The sequence below is a fragment of the Nomascus leucogenys genome, chromosome 12, assembly GCF_006542625.1.
Source record: "Nomascus leucogenys isolate Asia chromosome 12, Asia_NLE_v1, whole genome shotgun sequence".
NCBI lineage: Eukaryota > Metazoa > Chordata > Mammalia > Primates > Hylobatidae > Nomascus > Nomascus leucogenys.
Genome location: NC_044392.1, coordinates 56,449,173 through 56,459,720, shown reverse-complemented (window position 1 = coordinate 56,459,720; position 10,548 = coordinate 56,449,173). Strand labels below are relative to the sequence as shown.

At 42.7% G+C, this 10,548-nt stretch overlaps 1 pseudogene; it reads left to right on the top strand.

Annotated features, from left to right (window-relative positions):
- The first annotated feature begins 2,566 nt into the window (after positions 1-2,566).
- Positions 2,567-9,900, top strand: LOC100595408 (annotated as a pseudogene).
- The last annotated feature ends 648 nt before the right edge of the window (positions 9,901-10,548 follow it).

Genomic DNA, 10,548 nt, shown 5'->3' with positions numbered 1-10,548 from the left:
AGATAGATACAAAAAACCACATGTTGTATGATTCCATTTTTATGATATCCAGAAAAGACAAATCTGTAGAGTCAGTAAGTCAAGTAGGGGTTGTCTGGAGCTGGGGAGTGGGAATAAGGGGTGGTATTGATGAGCATGAGGGATTTCTTAGGAATTATAGAAATGTTCCAAAACAAGATTGTGATGATGGTCAAACAAGTCTAAAATTTTACTAAAAATAATTGAACTGTACACTTAAAACAGGTGAATGTTATGATATGTCAATTTTACCTCAGTAAAGCTGTTTAAAAACAAAAGAATGTTAGCAGTGTGGCCTTATTGACCCCTAATCAGTCTTCCTCTTTGTTTTATTTATTGCTTTCTTTAGTGCTTACATTTATTAGTTTCACTCAGGGACTCCAAGAGACACTGGCTGAAATCTACCAGCCTCCAGAAATCTCAACAGCTAAGGGAATGAGTGGCCCTCTCCTGAAGGCAATGGGGATTGTTAAGGTGCACTCCAGCATCTGCTCTAGCAGGTAAAGGCATGTGATGCACCTGAGTGGTCTCAGGTAGTGCTCCACACATCTCAGCAAGACCCGGGGCCTGCAGCTAGTTCTGATAGCTTCAGAGAACAAGCTGCTGCATCCTGGGTCACAGGGCTAACCTTTCCTAGGCAAGTGCGTTTGAAGCATTGATAGTCGATCCCAAGTAGAAGGTGACTGTCTACAACATGGGAGGAGGGCAAGACCCAGAGTGGGGTTTCAAACCAAATCATTTCTGGAGTATGACTTCCAACAATTGCAGAAAGCATTCTTGTTAAGTGCTTGTGGCATGTTCACCAACATAGACCATATGCTGCACCATAAAACAAGTCTCAATATATATCCAAAGATCGAAATCATACAGAGTATATGCTGTGGCCACAATAGTATTTGATTATAAAGGCATAACAATAAGATATCTAGAAAATCCCCAACTTTTAGAAAACAAGCAGTATGCTTCTGATTAACATTTGGGTCAAAGAAGAAATCACAAGGAAATATTTTAAACATCATTAACCGAATGATGATAACCCAGCATTAAAATGTTGGATACAGCTAACATAGTGTTTAGAGAGAAATTTACAACTTTAATTGTTTATAGTGGAAATGAGCAAAGGAGTAAAGTTAATTATCTATGATTTTATCATAAGAATCCTGAAAAAGAAGAGCAAAATAAACCCAAAGTCAATAAATGTAAGTCAATTAAAAAATAATGAAAATCATGACATAGAAAAATGAACAAACAATAGAGACAACCAATGGTCACTTTTTCTGTACTCCATGCACAATACCTATGAGGTAGATTGGGGGAAGGGCAGAGAGATAACAGAGAACAGGCAGAAAGATCTTTCTGGGTGGAGGAAATGATCTATATCTTCTTTTGGGTGGTACTTAAATGGGCATATATGACTGTCAAGGTTCACTGACACTGAACACTGGAGATCTGGGCATTGTAATGCACATAAGTTACATCTCAATTTTTTAAAATAGAGGAAAGTGTCTTGGGGAGCTTATGATGGAGATATTTGGGCAGTTCTGGGGGCATAGGCTTCAAAAGCACTTACAGCATCTCCAGGAATTTGCTGAGAATTGTTTTGCAGGCAAAAATATAAGATAACTTCAAACATCTATGATAAAAGTCATTGTGGCATACAACTAAAAATCCCTATTCTTGTGGTACAGGCCATATCATTAAGTAGTTACCACTAGATAGCTTTCCTTCAGTGATATTCTTCATCTAGGAACCCAGAGCTCTCCAGGGGAAAATGGCAATTGAAGTTTTGGATATATTGAGTTCGAAAGAAAGTCACCTCCATAAAACTTTCTGGTGATTAGGGCAGTCACCATTGCAAATTTCTAAACTTTGCAAGATAGCAGCAACATTTCAAACGATACTCTGACAGAGGAGATAATGGGCTAATGTAGATTTCCCTCCAGATGTATTTATTGCACAAGGACAAAATTCACATTTTGCTGGGAGATTTCTCCCAGTCTAGTTTAAGATCAGAAGTTGCAGATCCCAGACAGCTAGTATCAACTGGCCAGTGTCCTGTTAAGACTAAACCCAAGACTCTTTATCACACTGCAGCCTTAAGATTGGATTTCTCCTACTGTTCCTGGGAAGAACTAGATATAACCTAAAGGTTACTATTCTTCTGAGATAAGGGATCCTGCAGGAGGAGACAGCAATGAGTATGTGGCCAGAGTACAAATTGATACGAGCTGGGCCAGAAGCCACAGTGCATAAAGCTTCAGACCTGCCACAGGGGATGAGGTGACCAGCATCCCGATTACTCGGTCCACTTTTTAACTATATAACAAATGGCTAGAGCTTTTTCATTTTTTTTTTTCAACTACCACTGGCAGTGGTGGGGACATGGAATTTTTGCAAAAAAAGAGGGTGGAGGAAAATAAGGGATCTGTGTGAGTATATAACAATTTGAACACTCTTCTTAGCCCTCTCCTGGATCAGCCTAGAATCAGATCTGTTCCCTAACATCTTCTGTTCCCTGGCAAGGGTTTCCTGCTACTTTGGATTGGCCATGATGGGCTGGAGCTGCCTTGTGACAGGAGCAGGAATGTTTCTGGGTCAGAGAATCATCCATCTCTTGGTGAAGGAGAAGGAGCTGAAGGAGATCAGGGCCTTGGAAAAGGCCTTCAGACCAGAATTGAGGAAGGAATTTTCCAGTAAGTAAACTTAAGTTATAGGTGTTTTGGCTCCATCTTAAACCCTCCATGCCTGTTGGGAGGTGGACCTTGTCTAGCAAGTTACGGAAAGTTGTAGTCAAATAAAGGCCAATACCACATCCACAGTAATCAAAAAAGAAATATTAAGTAGTATAAAATGGCATAGTGAGAAAGATACTGGATGGGATGTCTGGAGACTGGATTCTGGCCCTGACCCAGAACTTGAGAGGCAGCTGCCTCAGCCTCCATGCATTTTTTCTTCTCTTCTAAAAAATCCCACATCAATTCTCTTTCTTGTCTACAACTCATTTATGTTCTGAAGCTTTTTGTCTTGCTAATTGCTGTGCAACATTCACAAAAAACACCATTTATCTGGAGACCTCACCAGTGAGTCCCTGTCTCTCTAGACTGCCCCAGGCTTTGTTTCGTTTTGTAGCATCCTTAGCATCTTTAGTGAAGGTAAAATAAAAGGAAATGGAAAAAAAAAAAAAAGATGAGTGTGTAAGTGTGTGTGTGCATTTGTGTGTGACAGAGAGAAATGAGGGGAGAGAGAATCACAAAGAGAGAATGAGAAAGAGTGAGAGAGAGAGAGCATCAGTGAGAGGGGGAGAGTGCGCACTAGTGCACAGCACAGAGCAGGGACAGAGTAAGAGGCAGTATGAGGCCAGACATGCCTCATTTAGATTTCACATATATGACTTTTTTTAACCATTCGTCTCTGTTCTCACCACAGTAAGTTGACTGCAGAATTTGAAGTAGCAACTCCTTGTACAAATAGACCCATGAGGGAGTTAGAAGAGGGGTCACAGGCCAGGTGCGGTGGCTCATGCCTCTAATCCCAGAATTTTGGGAGGCCAAGGCAGGCAAATCACAAGGTCAGATATTTGAGACCAGCCTGGCCAACATAGTGAAACCCCGTCTCTACTAAAAATACAAAAATTAGCCGGGTGTGGTGGCGTGCCCCTGCAATCCCAGCTACTAGGGAGGCTGAGGCAGGAGAATCACTTGAACCCAGGAAGTGGAGGTTGCAGTGAGCTGAGATCACACCACTGCACTCCAGCCTGTGTGACAGAGCAAGACTCCGTCTCAAAAAAAAAAAAAAAAAAAAAGAAGAGGGGTAGCATCCAACTGAACTACGAACCCATCAAGATGCAGAAACAGAGTGACTTGCCAAGAACATCTGATTAATGTGTAGCAGAGCTCAGACCAGAGCTTCATCCAGAGGTTTCATCACTTGGCCCTGGAGCTGATGCTTGGCAAGGTGGGTCTTCAGTCTCTTCCTTTGCCTCCATGTGTGTCCCAAACCAATTCCCTGTCATCTTCCCCAACCCAAATGATTGGGGATACTGTGTGTCTATATGTGGGCTCTGGCTGCCCAGAGGGTCCTGCCCTGTGCACAGAGAAGCCCCCCATTGACAGCACTCCGGGACCACACCCAACAATCTACTCTTCTTTCACTCTTCGAATGTCCAATTTCCTCCACTCTCTGTTTTAATGGTGTCTTTGATAAACAAATATTAATGCATGACCAATATTAAATGTTTGTAATCCTTGGGTCTCAGCAATATTTGCAATCTAACATCTGACATCAGGAAAAAAGCAATGCTCAGCCTAGAGGAACAGTTCTGCTACAGTGAAAATGCAGGGGGCATAATGGATGGGCAGGGCCTGTATGAGATAAAAACAGAGAATCCTTTCAGTGTTCTTTCTGTGCCAGGCACTGTGCTAAAGGTTTTGCATGTGCTGACTTGTTTACTCCCCATAACAACCCTATGAGATTGGTAATATTATTAGTCTTATTTCTTACAGATGATGAGACAGAGAGGTTAATCAACTTGTCCGAGGTACCACAGTTAGATTATGGCAAAGCTGGATTTGAACCCAGATAGTGTAGTAGAGCTTCTGTGCACTTAAGCTGTAGTTGTCTAGCAGCTTCTCTAGGCCTCCCTCTAGCTCAAGTCATGCCATAAAAGCAACTGCATTTAGTCTACATAAAACACTTGCCAAGTCCACAGTGCCTTGGAGAAGGAGGGAGCTATGGTTTCATCAACAAAAGTTCCCTTTCTAGGTCCCTCTAGATCCCTGCAAACTCATTGGGGGAAGAGTCCTTTTCTCTCTGCTTTGGAGTTCTTCTGCTTTGACATAGCAATTCCTTTGAGCCAGTCTGTCTGAAGTTAGCAGCAAACAAGAAGCAGAGGAAGGGAGTAGGAAGGGCAGAGGTGGAAAAACAACCAGAGAAAATTCTACTCTCAGGCTGTTAGCCACCTCCTACCCAACAGCCTCTTTCCTACCTCCCCCTACTGCAGGACCTTCTTAGAGTTGCCTGACAAAGGGAAGGGTCTGGAAGTAGACAAAACATGGCAGAGGCATCAGGAAAGCAAATGGTCCTGCTTGTACCCCGGCAAGGAATTTCTCCAGCCTTGAATTTTTCACTCTGAATTTTACTATCACTGTTCTTTAGCCTTTGTTGCCAGTTTCAGTTAAACTGGCTTATTCTTACCCTTTCTCAGAAAAGTTGATTCTAAACAGCCAGTCCTGCACCTGGGATACAGGGTACAAAAATGGCAGGTGGGATGGGCAGGTTTGAGCCTTCACTAGAAGCCTGGCCTTAGATCTCTCCTTAGCCTCTCTGAGCCTCAGTTTCCTCACCAATAAAGTGGGACTCAGAATACCTACCTCTTGAGATAGAGATAAAAGGAAATAAGCAAGCTGTGAGCCATATGCAGATTATAAAGCACAAATGAGAGTATTTATCCGAGCTCCATGTAGAATGGTGTTCATTTTGTGGGCTAATTCCAGGTGACAACTTTACTGGCAGCATAACTACCTGTGGATTTCAGAGAAGCCTGAAGACATTGATGTTGTAACCACTGCCACTGGCTAGACAGCTGGGATGTTAGTTCATTGGTGGCTAACTCATTGTCAGCATCGCTATCTGCTTTTCATGCTATTTTGATAAGAGTTTTCAACGAAATTCATCATGTCAATGAAATTCATTCATTCATAATTCATCATTTCATCATTTTATCTACAATTCCTGAGTCATGGCTCCACTCTCCTCCCAGTTGCCCAAGCAGGAAACTGTAGGGGTGATTTTATCTTCTCCTTTTCCTCTCAGCCCAGCTCCAATAGGTACCAGGACCTTCAAGGTAAGGTCTGAAATTCAAACCTGGTGTATCTCTCCCCTCCTCTGCTTCCACTGTTGGACCCTGGTTCCAGTCCTCATCTAAACATTGGCACAGACATTCCGATTATTCTCTTGATCACCTGGCTTTCTCATATCCCCTATACCAGTCCATTTTATATCCTCAAGCCAAGGTTAACTTCCTGCATCACAACTCTGCTTCTGTTTCCCTTTTATGGTTTTTCTTTTTTCTTTTTTTCTTGAAACAGCGTTTTGCTCTGCTACCCAGGCTGCAGTGCCGAGACATAATCTTGGCTCACTGCCACCTTCACCTCCTGGGCTCCATCCATCCTCCTGCCTCAGCCTCGCAAGTAGCTGAGACTATAAGCACTATAATCTGGGTAGTTTTTGCATTTTTAGTAGAGACAGGGTTTCACCACGGTGTCCAGACTGGAACTTCCTGGGCTCAAGTGATCCACCCACCTCAACCTCCCAATGTGCTGGCTGGAATTACAGGGGTGAGCCACCACGGCCAGTCTGTTTTTCTAATTCTTTTAAATATAAATAATAGGTTTTATTTGATATGATGCTAGAGATCCAAAATCATTATCCCTGGTTTCATATAGAATTAAATTAAAATATTTTCCTCTTATACCCAACTCTCCACAATCACCCTACTTCCCTTAAGAAATTTGGTGAAATTCCCATGGCTGTAGCAATGCTTACATTCTAAGCACACCTGACAACTCACTGTTCAGATTACTTTCCTGGAATGAGGTGAGGTACAAACAAATATTTGTTCTTTCTCAATCAACTGCTACACATGCTGATTACTCTGTCTTTGTTTACTTGTTCCTTTTATGGAATGTACACCCTCCACTCTAACATCCTTGAGCACCTATGAAACATCACCTTTATCAGAAAACTTCCTAGCTAGATCCAGAAATCCTTGCAATGACCTGACCCATGTTCATGCAAAGCTCCAAAACAAGACCAAGCTAACAGTGCTGGAAGGAGACATTCTGAATGAGTCATGCCTTAAAAGAGCCTGCCAGGACGTCTTGGTCATCATCCACACTGCCTCTATCATTGATGTCTTCGGTGTCACTCACAAACAGTCTATCATGAAAGTCAGTGTGAAAGGTACAGTATCCTGGGGAGGAGATGGAACAATGTGGGAAAATGAGAATCAGAAAGAAGGACAGGATGGAAGGAGAAGTTTCTCCACTGAACACCTGCTGTACTCTGGGCCAAGTGTCTTCGCTGATCACTACCAACTAGGGAGTTCAAGACTGCTAACTTTAGTTTTTTAGATGATAAAACTAGGGCTAAGAGATGACAAGTAACTTGTCCTAGGTTTCCCAGGTAAGTAAGTAAGTAGGTAAGTTAGGCTTTAAACTCACTCTTGTGTGACTCCAAAGGCTGTGGATGCTCTTTCTACTGTGGCTCCAATCAAAGATAAACTAAACTCCAACTTCAGACTCTTGATGTCAAGCCACCGCTTGCCTCCCAGCACAAAAATCATACCTTCCAGGTGCCACCATAGTCATCATTTTGAACCTTGTGTGCAGGCTGATGAGAACATTCAGAGCCCTCCTGCCCACCTCAAAGAAAAAGTCCTCTTGAGAGAACTAGCAAAGGTGGTTCACAGAGGTCTGTCAGGACAGAATTATCCAGCACATGCCTTCCCACAATATTTTCTTAACCATAAGCGTTTCTCCATATCCAGAATACAATCTCTTCAGCTCACCACAGGGCCTACTCTTACAGAGCCATTTCTTGCCAGGTGCCCAAAGTGCACCCTCATTCGATCTTCATCCCTTAAATATTGGGTGGTTTTTGCAAATTGTGGCTTTCCAACCTACTTTAAATTCAGACACATTGGCTTAAGGAATCTTGTCATGTAGTCTCACCCTCTGATTCCCAGAGCCCAGTCTCTTCAGGACCGTAGCACCCCACTGCTGGCCTGGCTCTCCACATTCAGTCTACTCTGATGCCTTTTCTAATGCAACTAATTGCTTTTGGGTCTCCAGCACCATCTAAAAGAAAAAAAAAAAATTCAGTTTCTACTTACCCATAACCTGTAAGTACCCCTACAGTGCAAGGAGTGTGCTAAGAAAACTAGTTTTTCATTTTAATTCTTACTCTCCACAGCTCCCAGCAACAGGGGATGTGAAATGACAGGGGAAGTGTTAGAGGCATCTGTTTCCTAAAACCATTATCACTCACAGGCTTAGAGAATACTTCACAACGTTGGTCATTTACCCCTTGAAGGTAAACTAACTCCGTATTTTCTCTGCCACTAGATTAATTTTTGAAAAGATGAAACTGTCTCTCCAGAAACTCAAATTGCACAGAGACTTTAAAAGGAGCCAAGAGTACAAAAATAAGCAAATAAAAATGATCCTTTGCCCATGATTTTTCTTCCTTCTTCAAGGGAAGACGCTCTGGATACCTCCATGAGCTTTGCTTTCACACAGCTCAGGGGAGGCTGCAAGGTCCTCCCCATGCAGGTGTTACCAGCAGAGGGCACACTCCCTCCCCAGTCCTCCACCAGGCTCCACAGGAAACATCAGTGCAGGGTTTGGAATACTAAGTAGAAGGAAGGTTTATTTATCACCACCAGCCCCCCCTTTACATAACTGGGTAAACAGAGTCACAACCAGAATTGGAAGCAGCTTGCCTGGGGAACACACAATCAGGAAAAGTGTGTGAGTATCCAGAATCTCCCCAAACACACTATTTGCTCAGTGACTCCAGGGATTTAGTTTTACTAGTCAAAGTTTTATTAGCCTCCAATAAAATGAGAAAAAGTTTTATTAGTCCTCAACAAAATGAGAAAGATACCAGCAATTGCATGTATATATTTAAGAGCGTATATTGCCTATATACAACTGTGAATGTGTGTGTGTGATGGGAATTCTTCCACTGCCCTTTTGTGCCTAAGGACTGGGACTGTCCATATTCTCAGAGTATAGCTTCCTGATTTTTTAGATTTTAAATAATCTGTCTTTAATGGTATCAATGAAAAATCATAATTTTCCAATATTCTTACTTGCCAAAATATAAAGTGATAACCCTAGGTTCTTTTCCAAAATTAAAATATACACGTACACACACACACACACACACACACGTCCACAAAACCCAAAAGTCTAGAAATTTTTCCTCTCTAGAGCCCAAATGTTCATTTCTTTTTATTTTTATGTTTTTCCTATGGCTGCAGCATGGCCCAATCTCAGTCAGGGCCACAGAAGAAAACAACACTCAGTTGTAACCCAAGTGTGTTACAACCACTGCACTTGGGAGTGGGGAGTGGGGCACGTGGATCTGTGCACGTGGTTGTGGCCCCATAGGGGTATTTCCTGACACTGACAGCATGCTCTTCGTGAGCAGGTACCCAACTTCTGTTGGGAACCTGTGTCCAAGCTAGTATGCCAGGCTTCATCCACACCAGCATCATAGAAGTAGCCAAGCCCAAATCCTACAATGAGATCATCCAGAACGGCCACAAATAAGAGCCTTTGGAAAACATGGTCTGCTCCACACCCATAGAGCAAAAAGCTTGCTGAGGAGGCTGTGCTGGCAGCTAATGGGTGAACACTGAAAAATAGCGGTATCTTGTACATTTGTGCCTTAAGACTCATATATATCTATCAGGAAGGAGGCCCTATACTTTCTGCCACTACAAATGAGGCCCCATTACAATGGGATCCTGTCAAGTGTCAGCAAGTTATCCACATCAACACAGCCTATGTTGGCAATGTGGCCTGGGCCTACATTCTGGTCTTGTGGTCCCTGCAGGACCCCAAGAAGGCCCCAAGCATCCGAGGACAGTTCTACTATATCTCAGATGACACATCTTACCAAAGCTATGACAACCTTAGTTACACTCTGAGCAAAGGATTTGGCCTCTGTCTTGATTCCAGATGGAGCCTTCCTTTAGCCCTGATATGCTGGATTGGCTTCCTGCTGGAAATAGTGAGATTCCTGCTCAGGCCAATTTATACCTGTCAACTCCCCTTCAATCGCTACAGGAGATGTCATCAAGCTTCATCCTCCTAGCTTCATACAGAAGGTAACAATGGCACAAGCCCAGGTCCTGCTGCCTCCCTTTCACAAAATGGCCAACTTATTTTCCTCCTCGTGTCATCAAAACCTGCCCAGTCACTGGCCCAACCAGAAGCTTTCTGTGCTAACCATATACCAAAGGACAGACAATGTGATTTCCTATTACCAAATATCAGTGGCTAATTCTGAACAATTTGGGGTCACTTTTAACTTGAGGGTCTCTTTTGACTACTAAAGTTCCATTTCCCCTCTTAAATCAGAAAGCATTTCTTTTTTTTTAATCTCCTATTTCTTCACACAGTTGAATGAAAAGAGCAATAAATGCTTTAATGCTTAACTGGAGGGAGGTGTGGTTTCTATTAATACATACTTTCCTCCTTTCCCTTTCATTTCCAGATATCACCATCTCCAATTTAGAAGAGTACCATGAAACCAGGGTTTGAGGGGTGGGCAGAGTAGTGGGAGGGTCAAGAAGGGCAGATGAAGACTGAATAAGCTCTAGTGTGTTTCGGGCAACTACAACATGACCTACATATGACATATATTACCTTATTTAATACTCATCAGAAACCTCTGATGTGAGATGACTATTTCCATTTTATCAGGGGGGAAACTTGTTCAGGGTCATGCCAACTGATTAGT